This window comes from Micromys minutus (genome assembly GCF_963924665.1).
Source record: "Micromys minutus genome assembly, chromosome: 6".
In the NCBI taxonomy this organism is placed as follows: Eukaryota; Metazoa; Chordata; class Mammalia; order Rodentia; family Muridae; genus Micromys; species Micromys minutus.
In genome coordinates this window covers 20595692-20609148 of record NC_137975.1, presented here as the reverse complement: position 1 = coordinate 20609148, position 13457 = coordinate 20595692, and the positions used below count along the sequence as shown (strand labels likewise).

The 13457-nt window shown below is 43.8% G+C and overlaps 1 pseudogene across 1 annotated transcript; it reads left to right on the top strand.

The window, feature by feature from the left end:
* The first annotated feature begins 12393 nt into the window (after positions 1-12393).
* Positions 12394-12789, top strand: LOC308421413 (cytochrome c oxidase subunit 5A, mitochondrial-like; annotated as a pseudogene). Its single transcript has one exon. The product of its transcript is annotated as a cytochrome c oxidase subunit 5A, mitochondrial-like (transcript).
* Positions 12790-13457: the final 668 nt, after the last annotated feature.

The following is a 13457-nucleotide window of genomic DNA, read 5'->3' as shown; positions in this document are numbered from 1 at the left end:
GAGTTATACCCCATGGTTTGGATGGCATATGATTTGTCCTCCAAATCCCTGCTCTAGGTTCCCATAATAGAGCTTATGGCTTCTAGTTTGAGGTTCTTATCGATTATTCTTCCTTTGCTAGACTTTGAACATCTAATGCATTTCAGGTATTTTAAATTTTTTGTTCAAAACAAATCATCTGGCAGTGTGATGGTTTGAATGGAAATAACACCATAGGCTCACTGGGAGTAACACTGTCAGGATGTGTGGTCTGTTGGAATAGGTGTGGTCTTGTTGGAAGAATTATGTCACTGAGGGTAGACTTTGTGTTCTCGGATGCTCAAGCTAGACCCAGTGTGTCTCTTCACTTCCTGCAGCCTTCTGATCCGGATGTCAAACTCTTAGCTCCTTCTCCAGCACCATGTCTGCCTGCACGCCACCGTGCTTCCCGCAATGACAATATAAACTAAACCTCTGAACTCTATGTCAGCTCCAATTCAATGTTTTTTTAAAAATAGACGTTGCCAAGATATTGGTGTCTTGTCACAGCAATAAAACCCTAACTAAGACAGGCAGAAAGATGGCCCAGTGATAAAGGCATTTACTTCCAAGCCTGAGAACTTTAGCTCAAACCCAGGACCCATATGGTGGAAGAGAAAGCTGACTCCATGAAGCTGTCCTCTGACCTCTGCATGCCCCACATCATGCACTCCTGCCCAATACACAGTAAATAAATGTTAAAAAGGAGAAATAGGAAGAAAGGAAGGAAGGAAGGAAGGCAGGCAGGCAGGCAGGCGGGCAGTAAGGAAGGAAGGAAGGAAGGGAAGAAGGAAGGAAGGAAGGAAAACAGACAGGAAGGAAGGAAGGAAGAAAGTAAAGAAGGAAGAACAAACACTTAATAGAGTGTCCATTTAAAAGAGAACTTGTTAAGTTTTTATGGTAACAGCTACCCAGTGCTTAGGAAGCAATGGCAGAAGAATTGTCACAATCTTGAAATCAGTCTGATACCTGTACTAAGTTCCAGATCATCCAGGACTGTTTAGTAACAACTCTCTGAGATAGATGATAGATAGGTAGATAGGTAGATAGATAGATAGATAGATAGATAGATAGATAGATAGATAGATAGATAGATAGATAAATAGATAGATAGACCAACAGATAGATGGAAGACAGATACTGAGGAATGATATCTGAGGTTGTCCTCTAGCCTGCACACACAATGGCACACAGGTACACACGGGTGCACACACCCCAACATGGATGTACCCACACAGCACAAGAACTTGTTTGTCTTCATCTCAGTGGCTTTTTGTCTGGCTTTCTAGCAGCAGCAATTGCCACTTCCTGTAGACCACCACTAATTTGAGGAAGCTTAGAGGCCTTTCAGTTCCATCAATGAGAGGTGAGACCCCCCCCCCCCCGCCATGCCGAGAGGAAGCTACGGGTCTTCCTGTGTTTGTATGTATGGGCCACACACAGATGTATTGAGTGATCTCCTGGCCAGGCTGAGCGGGAGACACAGTCTCTTTCTCTAGAAAGAAGTGAGGACTGAGCTGTCAGCTCTGCCCGGTCTCCTCCAGTTGTGGACTCACAGGTAGAGGTTCTGTCCCTTATTAGAAGATAGAGGCCCAAGAGATGTAGCCATGAGAGCAGATATGTCACCAATAGGATGGGACCACTTTCCAGGGGGTGTTCTAACCCACCAAAACCCAGGCTAAAGCTTGGTACTTGTATTAACTACTTTGTCCATTGCTGCAACAAGATACCTGATTTTAAAAATGACTTGCAGAAGGATGTTTTTGAGTTTACAGTTTGAGGATACAGGCTACACGGTGGGAAAGGCATGACAGCAGGAATGTAAATGAATGGAAAAATAAATAAAAAGGAAAACACATGGCCACTCCTAGGTATGGTGGAGAAAAGGTTCATTGTAGATAAAAGGGAGAATATAGCCAGAGGCAGGGAGGGACTTCTGGGGAAGTTCACAGTAAATGTGACCCTGAGCCATGTGAGGAGATGGGGGAGGGGAGAGCAGCTACTGACCAAGAGGGGCAGCCTGGACTACGAGTCTGGCCAAAGGAGTAGGTAAACAAATCAAGATGCTGTATACAATTGGAGGAACATGTCCAAGAGGCCTGACCTTCACCCTCATGCTGTGGTGGCTCTGGGACTCTATCTGCTTACTTAAAATGTGTATCTTCACTGAAGTCTGAACATCTGAGTCATCCCAAAATTCATGTTAAAACAGAAGCACCAAAGAGTTAGTATTAGAAGGTGGGGATGCATCAACATTCTATCATGGGTGAGAGAGGGGCTAAGGTTGAGTCCCCATCCCTTACCATCAACATTCTATCATGGGTGAGAGAGGGGCTAAGGTCGAGTCCCCATTGCTTACTCAAGGCTATTAACAGTTAATTAAGAATCATTTTTCTTCTGTGGTGTAGGTACTGGTAAGTTGCCTGTGTTCCAGTAATAGTCTCATACCATAAACTCAATGGACCATTCCCCCCATGCCCAAGAAGGCAATGAAAACAGGAGGGGGAAAAGCTAAGAAGGAAATTCTGGAAGAAAGAAAAAAAGGATAAGAGACAGTCTAGGAAATGGCAATGATCAACCTTCATCACATATATATGAAACTGTAAGCAAATATTTTTTAATTAAAAGGAAAACAAAAAGAAGATGAGGCTGTTCGGAAATGATTAGATAAATCAATGGGATCAGCATCCTTATAGATGAGACCCCAGGACTGGGAATGTAGCTCCATTGATAGAGTGCTTGCCTAGCATGCATGGAGCCTGAGTTACATCCCCAGTACTGCATAACAGGGTATAATGGTACACCCCTGTGATCTCAGCACTTGGGAGGTGGAAGCAAGAAGATCCGATTTCAAGGTCATCCTTAGCTCCCTAAAGAATTGGATACTCAGGCCTACATGACGCTCAGTCTCAAAAAATACCTTAAGAGTGTAGATAGATATGACAGTAGTCTGCCAAAGTGGGTCATTTCCATCAAAGTTCTGACAGTAGTGGCCTGCCCTCTCAAATGTGTGACCCAGTTCTACAATGTGCTTGTGGAACACATTCCTGTTTCATATCCTCTGACAGCTTTATTTAGACTGATCTACTCAGATAACAGACCCTCACCTTCATCAGAATATTCCAGGCCAAGTCCCAGCCAGCCTGTGCTTCCTTTCTCCCTGTTCTCCTCAACCCCATATCCTTTCTAACACTGATGAAATCCTCTTTCCTCAGAGGCACTGCCTTCCCTCCACTCCCTCCTCACATCCTCCTCTCATGTTCTCTCATGATAAACATCGAAGCCCATCAGATCCAGAGATCAAAAGAGAGTGGGAGATCCTGCTTCTCTGGGAGGCAAGAAGGACAGAACCTCACACCCACACTGGAGGTTAGGGACATCTTCACATCAGCAAGACAAAGAGAAAAAGTACTGAGTGGTTTCACTTGTTTGCTGGTTTAGATGTCAAATGAGCTGCTACAATTACAGCAAGATCACAGAGGCTAAAACTGAGATATAAACATCTCTCTCAGTCATTCAAGTTCTCCTTAGTACAAGATGAGAAGGAGGACCTTAATTCAATCTCCTAGAATACAAATTAATAATAATACTTATAATCCAGATGTAGTGGTGTGTGTCTGTAATCTTAGAAGCAGAGACAGTATTCCTGAGGCTCCCAGGGCAGCAAGCCTAGACTAGCTGGTGAGCTCCAAGCCAGGAGGAGACTTTGTCTCAAAAAACACAAAGTGGACAACAACTAAGGTTGTCCTCTGATATACACACATTCACACTCATATGCACGCACACCCACACACATATACATATGCAAATAAAGAAATCAAATTTCTATCTCTCATGAACCATTAAGAGACAAATGAAAAAATGGAAACAAATGTTGGCTTTAGTCTACAGTCAATGCAGAACTCAAAGCCCTTCTATTCTTCTACCATCTGTCCCATTTACCTATCCAGTAGAAAAGGAAACAGGGAAATTCATCCTATCTATCTATCTATCTATCTATCTATCTATCTATCTATCTTTCTTTCTTTCTTTCAATCTTTCTTTCTTTCTATCTATCTATCTAGCTATCTTTCTATCTTTCTTTCAATCTATCTTTCTTTCTATCTATCTTTCTTTCTATCTATCTAAAAGGAGAAAAAGGAGAAAAGGAAAAAAGGGTGCTGGAGGAAGGGGTCAGATGTAGTTCCTCAGGCCCTTTCCTTTCTGCTTAGTTTTGTTAACACAGGGTCTCTCAATAAACTGGAACTGTCCAGGTAAGACAGGATAGCTGTTCAGGGAACCCCAAGAATCCTCCTGTCTCTATCTCTTCAGTATTGGGATTACACATACTTGCTACCATATCCAGCTTTTTTCACGTAAGTTCTGGGGCTCAAACTCAGGAACTTGAACTAAAACAGCAAACAGTCTATCACCAGTGCTATCTTCCCTACCCAGGAAACTTCCTGTTAAGAAAGATTATGGACTTCTTTTCCCAAGCACTCCACTGTATTCCATCACTGACCACCTAGCTGCAAGAGAGTCAGAAAACTACAGGCTGGCTGAGTGGCCAGGTGTTTTCGCCAAAGATGGGGAGGGTGTCTTATTAAAATACTTTTGCTCTCTGCCAAGTCCCCATTATTATTAGATCATTCTGAAATCTCACGCCCACTCCAGTGCTCAACTACATATGACACAATACAATGATGAGTAGCACAAATGAATCACTCTAAGGGATCCAGAAAAGAAGGTTTCATTTTGTGTTTATGGTAGGGGTAAACCAAGCTTATTTTAATGTTTGAGTGTGAAGAGTGCCAAAGTCTTCATTAGCAGGTGATGGTGTTCTTGAGAAGTAGTTGGCTCTTAAGGGTGTTAATGTCACTAATCTTTCTTTCTCTCCATCACTCTGTGTGTGTGTGTGTGTGTGTGTGTGTGTGTGTGTGTGTGTACATCTCTCTCATTAACTTTACTAATGGATTCGCTAGTCTCTCCTCCTACTATGTTTCTTCCGGCCTCTCATGGGGTGAGCAGCTTTCTCTCCCAGGTCCCTTCTGCCAGGATGCTCTGCTTCACCGCAGGCCCAGAAATATGAACCCACCTGACCGAGCATGAAATCTCTGAAAGTGTGGGTCACATCAAGGCTTTCTTCTCTCACATTGATTCTCTTGGGTATTTTGTCACAGAGGAATAGGGGTACACTGACACATCCTGGGTTCTGGGGAAAAAAACCAATACTCTGAACTAAGCAGAGGAAAGGAAGAAGGCTGTTCCTCCGCTAGACTGAAGGGTGACTTTTAACCAGTCACAGCACCACTGGAGACATCCATGTCGCCATAAATGTTAGAGAAAAAGAATTAGGTCTTTAATAAAGGCTGAGTCACACAGTGAAGACATTCATAGCTCAAGTTACTTTGTAAACAATATACTAAGCCTCAGGCTTCTCTCTTTCTGGTTTTACAGGTGTGTGCTGAGCAGTTGAACAACTAAAACATAGGAAGATAAGCATTAAGTTCAATTTCCTCCCTGAGCACTCTGTTCTTCCCGAACAAAGTCATTTCCTGATCTATCACAAGACAGAGTTCACCAGCCCACCCCCTTAAATCTATTTGTTTTCACTGAATATTCCTAATCCCATTAAACAGGAACAAGACATTTGATTTGCTTCTGAGGCATTTCATGTCTTATTTTTAATCACTACTTCCTTTGCCCATCTTCCTAGATTGTGCCCTCCTCCCTAACCCTTCAGCTTCCTCATGACCTCCGACACAGCTCAAAGCTAGGGTGACGTCCACCCACACCTCCACCTGCAGCTCTGCGTTACACCCAACTACTTCCCAGCAGGAGGACCTCAGGGTCGGGAGCACAGGAACTCCGGGGTGTGATTCTGCGGCCAGATGCACTGGTCTATGGAACGGTCCCTCACTCCCCTCTGGGATAGCATTTTGAAGCAGGTGTTAAAAGTCATCCCAAGTCCATCTTTCTGAAGCATGAGGTCAAAAGGCCAGCAATCAAAGGCTGGCACCACCCTCTTCGTTCCCCTTGTTGGTTCTCTATTGCTGCCAGAGTCACGGGAGGCATTAGCTTCAGAGTTATAGTCTGAGCACCTTGGCCTTCTGGTAAATGAATGCTTCAGACCTGTCTGGTAGGCAGGTCATTAAACTCTCCCTGCGCATTGTCTAAGGAAGGACACTTAGAGCCACAAATCTTGCCGTGGGGGTTCAATATTTACCCAGTCAGCATTCCCATGGTGCTGAAAGGCTGGTGAAGGATTTCAGAGTGGTTTTTTCTCTTTTTTCATCTCCTCACTTTACAAAGTGGGGAAGGTGGGCTGACCTTGGGCATGTCCTGTGTCTTCTACCTCAGTTTCTCCATCTGTAAGACCAGACAGCCTTCCTGTCTGAGATGTAAAGAAGTGGTTTGAAGATTCCTCTGTCTAGTGCTTGAGTCCTTGGTTCTACTTCAGAACAGACCAGGAAACGAAAGGAGTGGTCTTGCAGAACTGACTGTGAGCCGCTAAACTCAAACTAACAGGAGGAGGCGAGATAGGGATGACTCAGTGGCAGAGAGGGCTTGCCTCACACGCATGAGAAGAGACCTCAAGTTTTGCTCTTTATCACCCAAAGTCGCCTCTTGCTGATGCTAACAAAAAGCCCTGAAGAAGGTTGGGTGGGTTCTGTGGAATGGAGTGTTTTCTTTTTTATTTTATTTGTTCATTTTGAAACAGGGCTTTAGATAGCCCAGGCTGGCCTCAGATTCACTCTGTAGTTAATGATTGCTTTCCAGTTCTGATCCCCCCCACTGGCACCTCCCAGGTACAGGGTTGTCACATGTGTTACTATACACGCACTAGGGACAAAAGTCAAGGCTTTGTAAATGCTAGGCACACAGCCACCAGAGAAGCCATATCCCCCAGTCTTAGAAGAGGGTTTCAGTGTGGTAAATATCCAAGATAAAGATTCCTCAAAAGTTCACAGGACCTGTCACTCTGTCCCTGTAAGAAAGGCCTTGTATCTGTGGCACAGCCTGTGCCAGCTCCCCTCTTCCTGTGCTTTAGAAAAACCTTTAGATTCTTCACAGGACACCAAGGTTGTGTGAGTAGTTTTCCTCCATGGCTCCTGGAGACAACATCTTATAGGCAGACTCATGTGTAACATGAATCTCAAAGCAGTGAACAAGAGAAATGGCCAGACAGTGAGTCAAAAAACAGAAAACAAAACAAACAAAAAACAAGAAAGGAAGCCGAACTTAGGTCAGGAGGAGCAGTATAGACGGATACACTATATACCGCTGGATAAGTTTTTTTTAACACATCTGGATTTCAACTAAGGAGCAGAAGAATGTGATCTCCAAGAACCTAATGTCAGATAACATGGTTCCTGTCTCCCACCTCCTTCTCCAAAACCTCTTGCATCCTGGCCAGTTCCTAGGAGGGCCACTTCTCAGAAAGTGTGTCTGCTTTTCCAAAGCCTTTCCCTGACTCTGTCTGCTCAACAGAAAGCCAGCTCTGGGGGATTCACACCCTGCCCTTCCTCCTCTGCTCATTTGAATTGATGAATCTGGGACAGCCAGTCAGCCATGTTCCAGTAACTGACAGTTGGCTTTATTGGAAGTGAACACCGGGCTTTCTATTCATATCAGTCTGGGTCCTTGGATCCACTTGACTGCACACTCGGAAGTGGACACCTGCCCCCCAGCATCCCTGGCTGCCCCTGCAATCCACTGAGCCAGCCCCAGCTACCACAAGCCAGCCTGTTTAAATGAGGCCTGCTGAGAGCCCAGCATGGCCACTGCGGTGAAGCTGCATGTTTGTGCTTGCCATTGCTTGCACAGGATAATCCTCACTTTCTACCAGGCCTGTCTGGGCTGCTCTTAGGGAGAACTGGAAAGATTGTACTGCCTCTAGGAGTTCTCACTTCTGCCCGCACCCCCGCAATTTCCCCCACCCCCCATCCCCCAGAGAGCAGAGCACCAGTGCAGGCCTATTCCATCCCAGACTTCATTCTTGCCCTGTTTCATACCAGATTCTGGGATGCTTGGCTTCTCCACTTGGGGGGTCTGCCTGGGCCTCAGGCTTCGCCAAGCAAGGCATACAGAAGCCACCTCCACAGATTTCATGTCAGCAAACAAACCCTGCTCAACTTCTGGGCTGTGGTGCTTAATATTGTCAGCTTGATAGAATCCAGAACCACCTTGAAGATAAGACTCTGGGCACTTCTGGAGTGGTGGGGGGGGGGAGGGGGGCGGTTTCGAGATGAAGTTAACTGTGATGGAAAGACCTGAACTAAATGTGAGCAGCACCATTCCACGCAGCTGCCGTTCTGGATGAAATACAGAAGATAATGCATGGGGCTAAAATGATGGCTCCCTGGGCAAAGTGCTTGCTGCACACTCATAAAGAAACAAGTTTAACACCCTCAGTGCTGCTGTAAAAGCTGCATCTGTTACCCTAGCACTTGGAGAATTAAAAAAAAAAAAAAGCAGAAGCCAGAGGTTCACTAGCCAGCCAGGCTATCAGAAGCAGGGGCTCCAGGTTCAGTGCAGGAAGACCTGCCTCAAAAAGTAAAGGCAGAGAGCCAATGGGAAGACACCTGACATTACCTTGAGCCTCCATAGTCACAGGTGTGCATGTGTAAACCACATGCACACTAAAGAGTGAGGAGGGTCAAGTGAACTGAGCACCAGAATCCTCCCCACCTCCTCTTGTGTGTGGATGTCATGGCCAGCTGCCCCATTCCTGCTACTGAGATGTCCTTCCCAGTGGGAGGTAAAGCAAGCCTTCCTTTTCAAAGATACTTTTATCAGATGTTTGATCACCACAGCCTCTGGATGAGTAACTGATACAGGGGTTTAAGCCCCAATGTCATAGTCCCTGGCTGCAGAACCCCGGGCCACTCAGACCCTCTATTTCATCTGTAGCTGGGAGTACTAATACTGCCTGCCTCAGCAAGTTGTACAGAACTAAATGAATTAATAGTTAAGTACTTAGAACAGGGCCGGACTCATGGAAAACGCCCAATAAATCTCAATCATTATTGTTGCCATTAATTTGGCCAAAGAACAAATGTGCAAAGCACCCAGAAAGAGACAATTTAAGTTCATCATTGAAAAGCTGTTGTCCGACCTAAGCGTTGAAAGGTTCCTTGCCAGCAAGATGGAATCACTTAACTGTGGCACTGGGTACTAATGGGCAGAATGTAATTGCTCGTGAAATTTTACAATTTCACGATGAAAATTGGAACTTGGGGAATAGCTTGGCTGTTGAAGTGCCTGTCACACAAATGTGGGGGCCAGAGTTTGGACCTACAGACACCAGTGTAAATGGGGGTGAGCATCAGCCTACAGTTCCCAACTAGGAAGGTGAAGAAGGGGAACCGGTCCTCAGAGCAAGCTGGCTAGGAAAATTAGCCACATTGACAAGCTCTGGGATTTTTTAAGAGACCCTGCTCTGATGCATAAGGTGGAAGAGCCATCAAGAACGATTCAGACATCAAACTTAGTACTTCACAAATATGCACATATGTACACATATGTACATGTATCCCCATATATGTGTGCAAAAGTCATACATAAACACACATGCACAACATACACATGAAGAGCAGAAAAAGAAAAGATGAGAACAAACTATTTAGAATAAAGCTGAGGAAAGGGTGTGGGGATGGGAGTGAGGTGCCTTTCCTGTAACCAGATTATATAGACTGCTTTCTTTCCATATCTCTCCATAGATGACTTGCCTTCTGTTCTGAGAAATAAACCTGAAGAGCATATAAATTAAATAATGCATTGCTGACTGATGATTAAAATTAAATTTACCTGAATCTAAAAGCCTGCCTCTTTATGTCTCTGTCTGCTCAAGCACTGTACAGGCTGACACTCCGCAGGAGACACACAGGATGTGGCTTGGTGAAAGAGGTTCTGGGGGGACTTGGAAGACCCATGGCTTAGGTTTGGACTTGATCTTAGTATTCCAGCCTGTGTTTTTTAAAAAGTACTCAGTCTGTGGCATTTTGTTGTAGCACCTCAAACCAACAAAGAAAAGAACTTTAAAAAACAGTCTCATAATTCCAAAGATGAATTTTCAGGACCACTCAGAAGAAACTAAATACAGGCATAGAAAGTTCTAGAACCTGAGCAGACCTTGGACACTGCCTCTGCACCCATCCCCACAACACCCAGAGAAATCCCATCACCCAGGTGCTCTAACACACCCAGGATCACAAGTGAGGAGGACACAACATCTGTCCCAACACCTGGAGTAACTGGGTCCCCTGGGATCTGGGGATGCAGGGACTTCTGCCCAGCAAGTGGAGTGGGTCCCTTTAGGTCTGAACTTAAGCCCTAAGCAGACCTTGGGTGCTGATACCACACCTAATCCCACAACGCTCAGAGGAAACCATCACCCAGGTGTTCTAACACACCCAGGATCACAGGAACACAGGTATGTTAACAGGTCTAGAATCACAGGATCACAGGAGTCAAGAGGAAGCTCGACTCCCAGGAGATCAGACTCACCTAGGAGGACTAGATTTCTGACACACTAAAGGACATCAGAAGCTTAGTTACACTGGGACGTCAGTCAATATCTCAGAGGCAGCTTGACCCCCAAGAGCTCTAATACACTCAGGATCACAGGATCCCAGAATCACAGGATCACAGAGGCACCTGGACTCTGAGGAGTTCTGACACAATCAGGATCTCAAGAAGAACAGACTACAGTCAGAGACAGCTAGGGTAGGTAGCCCTTGAGACAACCAGATGTCAAGAGGCAAGCACAAGAACATAAGCAACAGAAACCAAGGCTACTTGACACCATCAGAACCCAGTTCTCCCATTACAGCTAGTCCTGGATACTCCATCACACCTGAAAAAACAAGATTCAGATTTAAAAATCACATCTCAGGATGATGATACAGGACTTGAGGAAGGACATGAAAAACTCCCTTAAAGAAATACAGGAGAACACTGCAAAATGGGAGACGGAATTGAACAAAACAATCCAGTATCTAAAAATGGAAATAAAAACAATTTAAAAATTCCAAAGAGAGACAGTCCTAGAGACAGAAAACCTAGGAAAGAGATCAGGAGTCATAGACACAAGCATCACCAATAGAATACAAGAGATAGAAGAGAGAATCTCAGGGGCAGAAGATACCATAGAAAACATTGATACAACAGTCCAAAAAAACACAAAATGCAAAAATCTCCTAACCCAAAACATCCAAGAAATCAAGGACACAATGAGAAAATGAAACCTAAGAATAATAGGCATAGAAGAAAGTGAAGATTTCAAACTATAAAGGACCAGTAAAAATTTTCAATAAAATTATAGAAGAAAACTTCCCTGGCCCAAAGAAAGAAATGACCATGAGCATGCAAGAAGCCTAGAGAACTCCAAATAGACTGGACCAGAAAAGAAATTCAGTGACAAAGATAGAAACTACCTCAGAGTTAAAGGCTAGAAAACAATTTTCCAAGCAAATGGTTCCAAGAAATGTTGAAGTAGCCATTCTAATAACAAATAAAATTGACTTTCAACCAAAAGTTATCAAAAAAGATAAGGAAGGACACTTCATACTCCTCAAAGGAAAAATCCACCAGGATTAAATTCTGAATATCTATGCTCCAAATGCAAGGAAGCATACATTCATAAAAGAAACCTTACTAAAGCTTAAAGCAAACATTGTACCTCACACAATAATAGTGAAAGACATTCTCTTCAATGGACGGATCATAGAAACAGAACCTGAACAGAGACACAGTGTAACTAGCAGAAGTTATGAACCAAATGGATTTGACAGATATCTATAGGACATTTCATACTAAAACAAAAGAGTATACCTTCTTCTAAGCACCTCATGGTACCTACTCCAAAACTAACCACATAATCGGTCACAAAACAAGCCTCAACAGATACAAGAAGATTGAAATAACCCATGCATGTATAAGATCACCAGGGAATAAGGCTGGTCTTCAAAAACAACAAAAACAACAGGAAGGCCACATACACATGGAAACTGAACGATGCTCTACTCAATGATAACTTGGTCAAAAAAGAAATAAAGAAATAAATTAAAGAAGGCACAATATATCCAAACTTATGGGAGATGATGGAAACAGTGCTAAGAGGAAAACTCATAGCTCTGAGTGCCTCCAAAAAGAAACTGGAGAGAGCACACACTAGCAGCTTGACAGCACAGCTGAAAGCTCTAGAACAAAAAGAATCAAATACACCCAAGAGAAGTAAAAGGCAGAAAATAATCAAACTCAGGGCCAAAATCAGCCAAGTAGAAACAAAAGGAATTATACAAAGAATCAACAAAATCAAGAGCTGGTTCTTTGAAAAAAATCAACAAGAGCATACCAGCTCCTCTTCAGCCCCAGTGTGCTGGGGTCACCATCATGCTCACCGCTGCCTTCTGTCACTGTTCTGCAGCTGAGGCGCCCAAGGCCTCCTGCATCTGGTTTCAGCTCCCAGCCCTGCCTCTGCTGTCTATTCCATTTGCTGCTATTCTCATGGCTCATACAAGACAGGTGAAAAGTTTGATGTTCGCTGGGTGACGTACTTCAACAAGCCAGACATTGATGCCTGGGAATTACGTAAAGGGATGAATACACTTGGTTATGATCTAGTTCCTGAGCCCAAAATCACTGATGCTGCTTTGCCGGCATGTGGAGGTTAAGGACAAAGCAGGACCTCATAAGAAAATCTATACCGATGTCATCCAGGAACTTAGACCAACTCTAAGTGAATTGGGAATCTCCACTCCAGAGAAACTGGGCCTGGACCAAGTGTAAACTCCCTTCTATGGGCTTCCCAAGGACTTTACTGTTATTGCTACTGGATTGAAACAGCTTCCTGGAAATGTCCTATTTGAACAAATTGTTCTTTGAATATCAAACCATGTAATAGTAACTTGGACTTTAATAAAGGGAAATGAGTTTGAACTGGAAAAAAAAAGAAAAAGAAAAAATCAACAAGATAAATAAACATCTAGCCAGAATACCCAGAGGACACAGGGGCAGTATCCAAATTAACAAAATCAGAAATGAAAGGGGAGAGATAGCAGCAGAAACTGAGGAAATTCAAGAAATCATCAGATCCTACTACAAAAGCCTATACTCAACAAAATTGGAAAATCTAGAAGAAATGGACAACTTTCTAGACAGATATCAGGTACCAAAGTTAAACTTTATCAGGATCAAATAAACCATCTGAACAGTCCCATAACCCCTAAAGAAATATAAGCAGTCATTAAAGCCTCCCAACCAAAAATGTCCAGGACCAGATAGGTTCAGTGCAGAATTCTATCAGAGTTTCACAGGGCACCTAATACCAATAGTCTTCAAATCTACAAAATAGAAACAGAAAGAACAATACCCAACTCATTCTTTAAAGCCACAATTACGCCATACCTACACCACTAAAAGACCCTACAAAGAAAGAGAACTTTAGAGCAATTTCC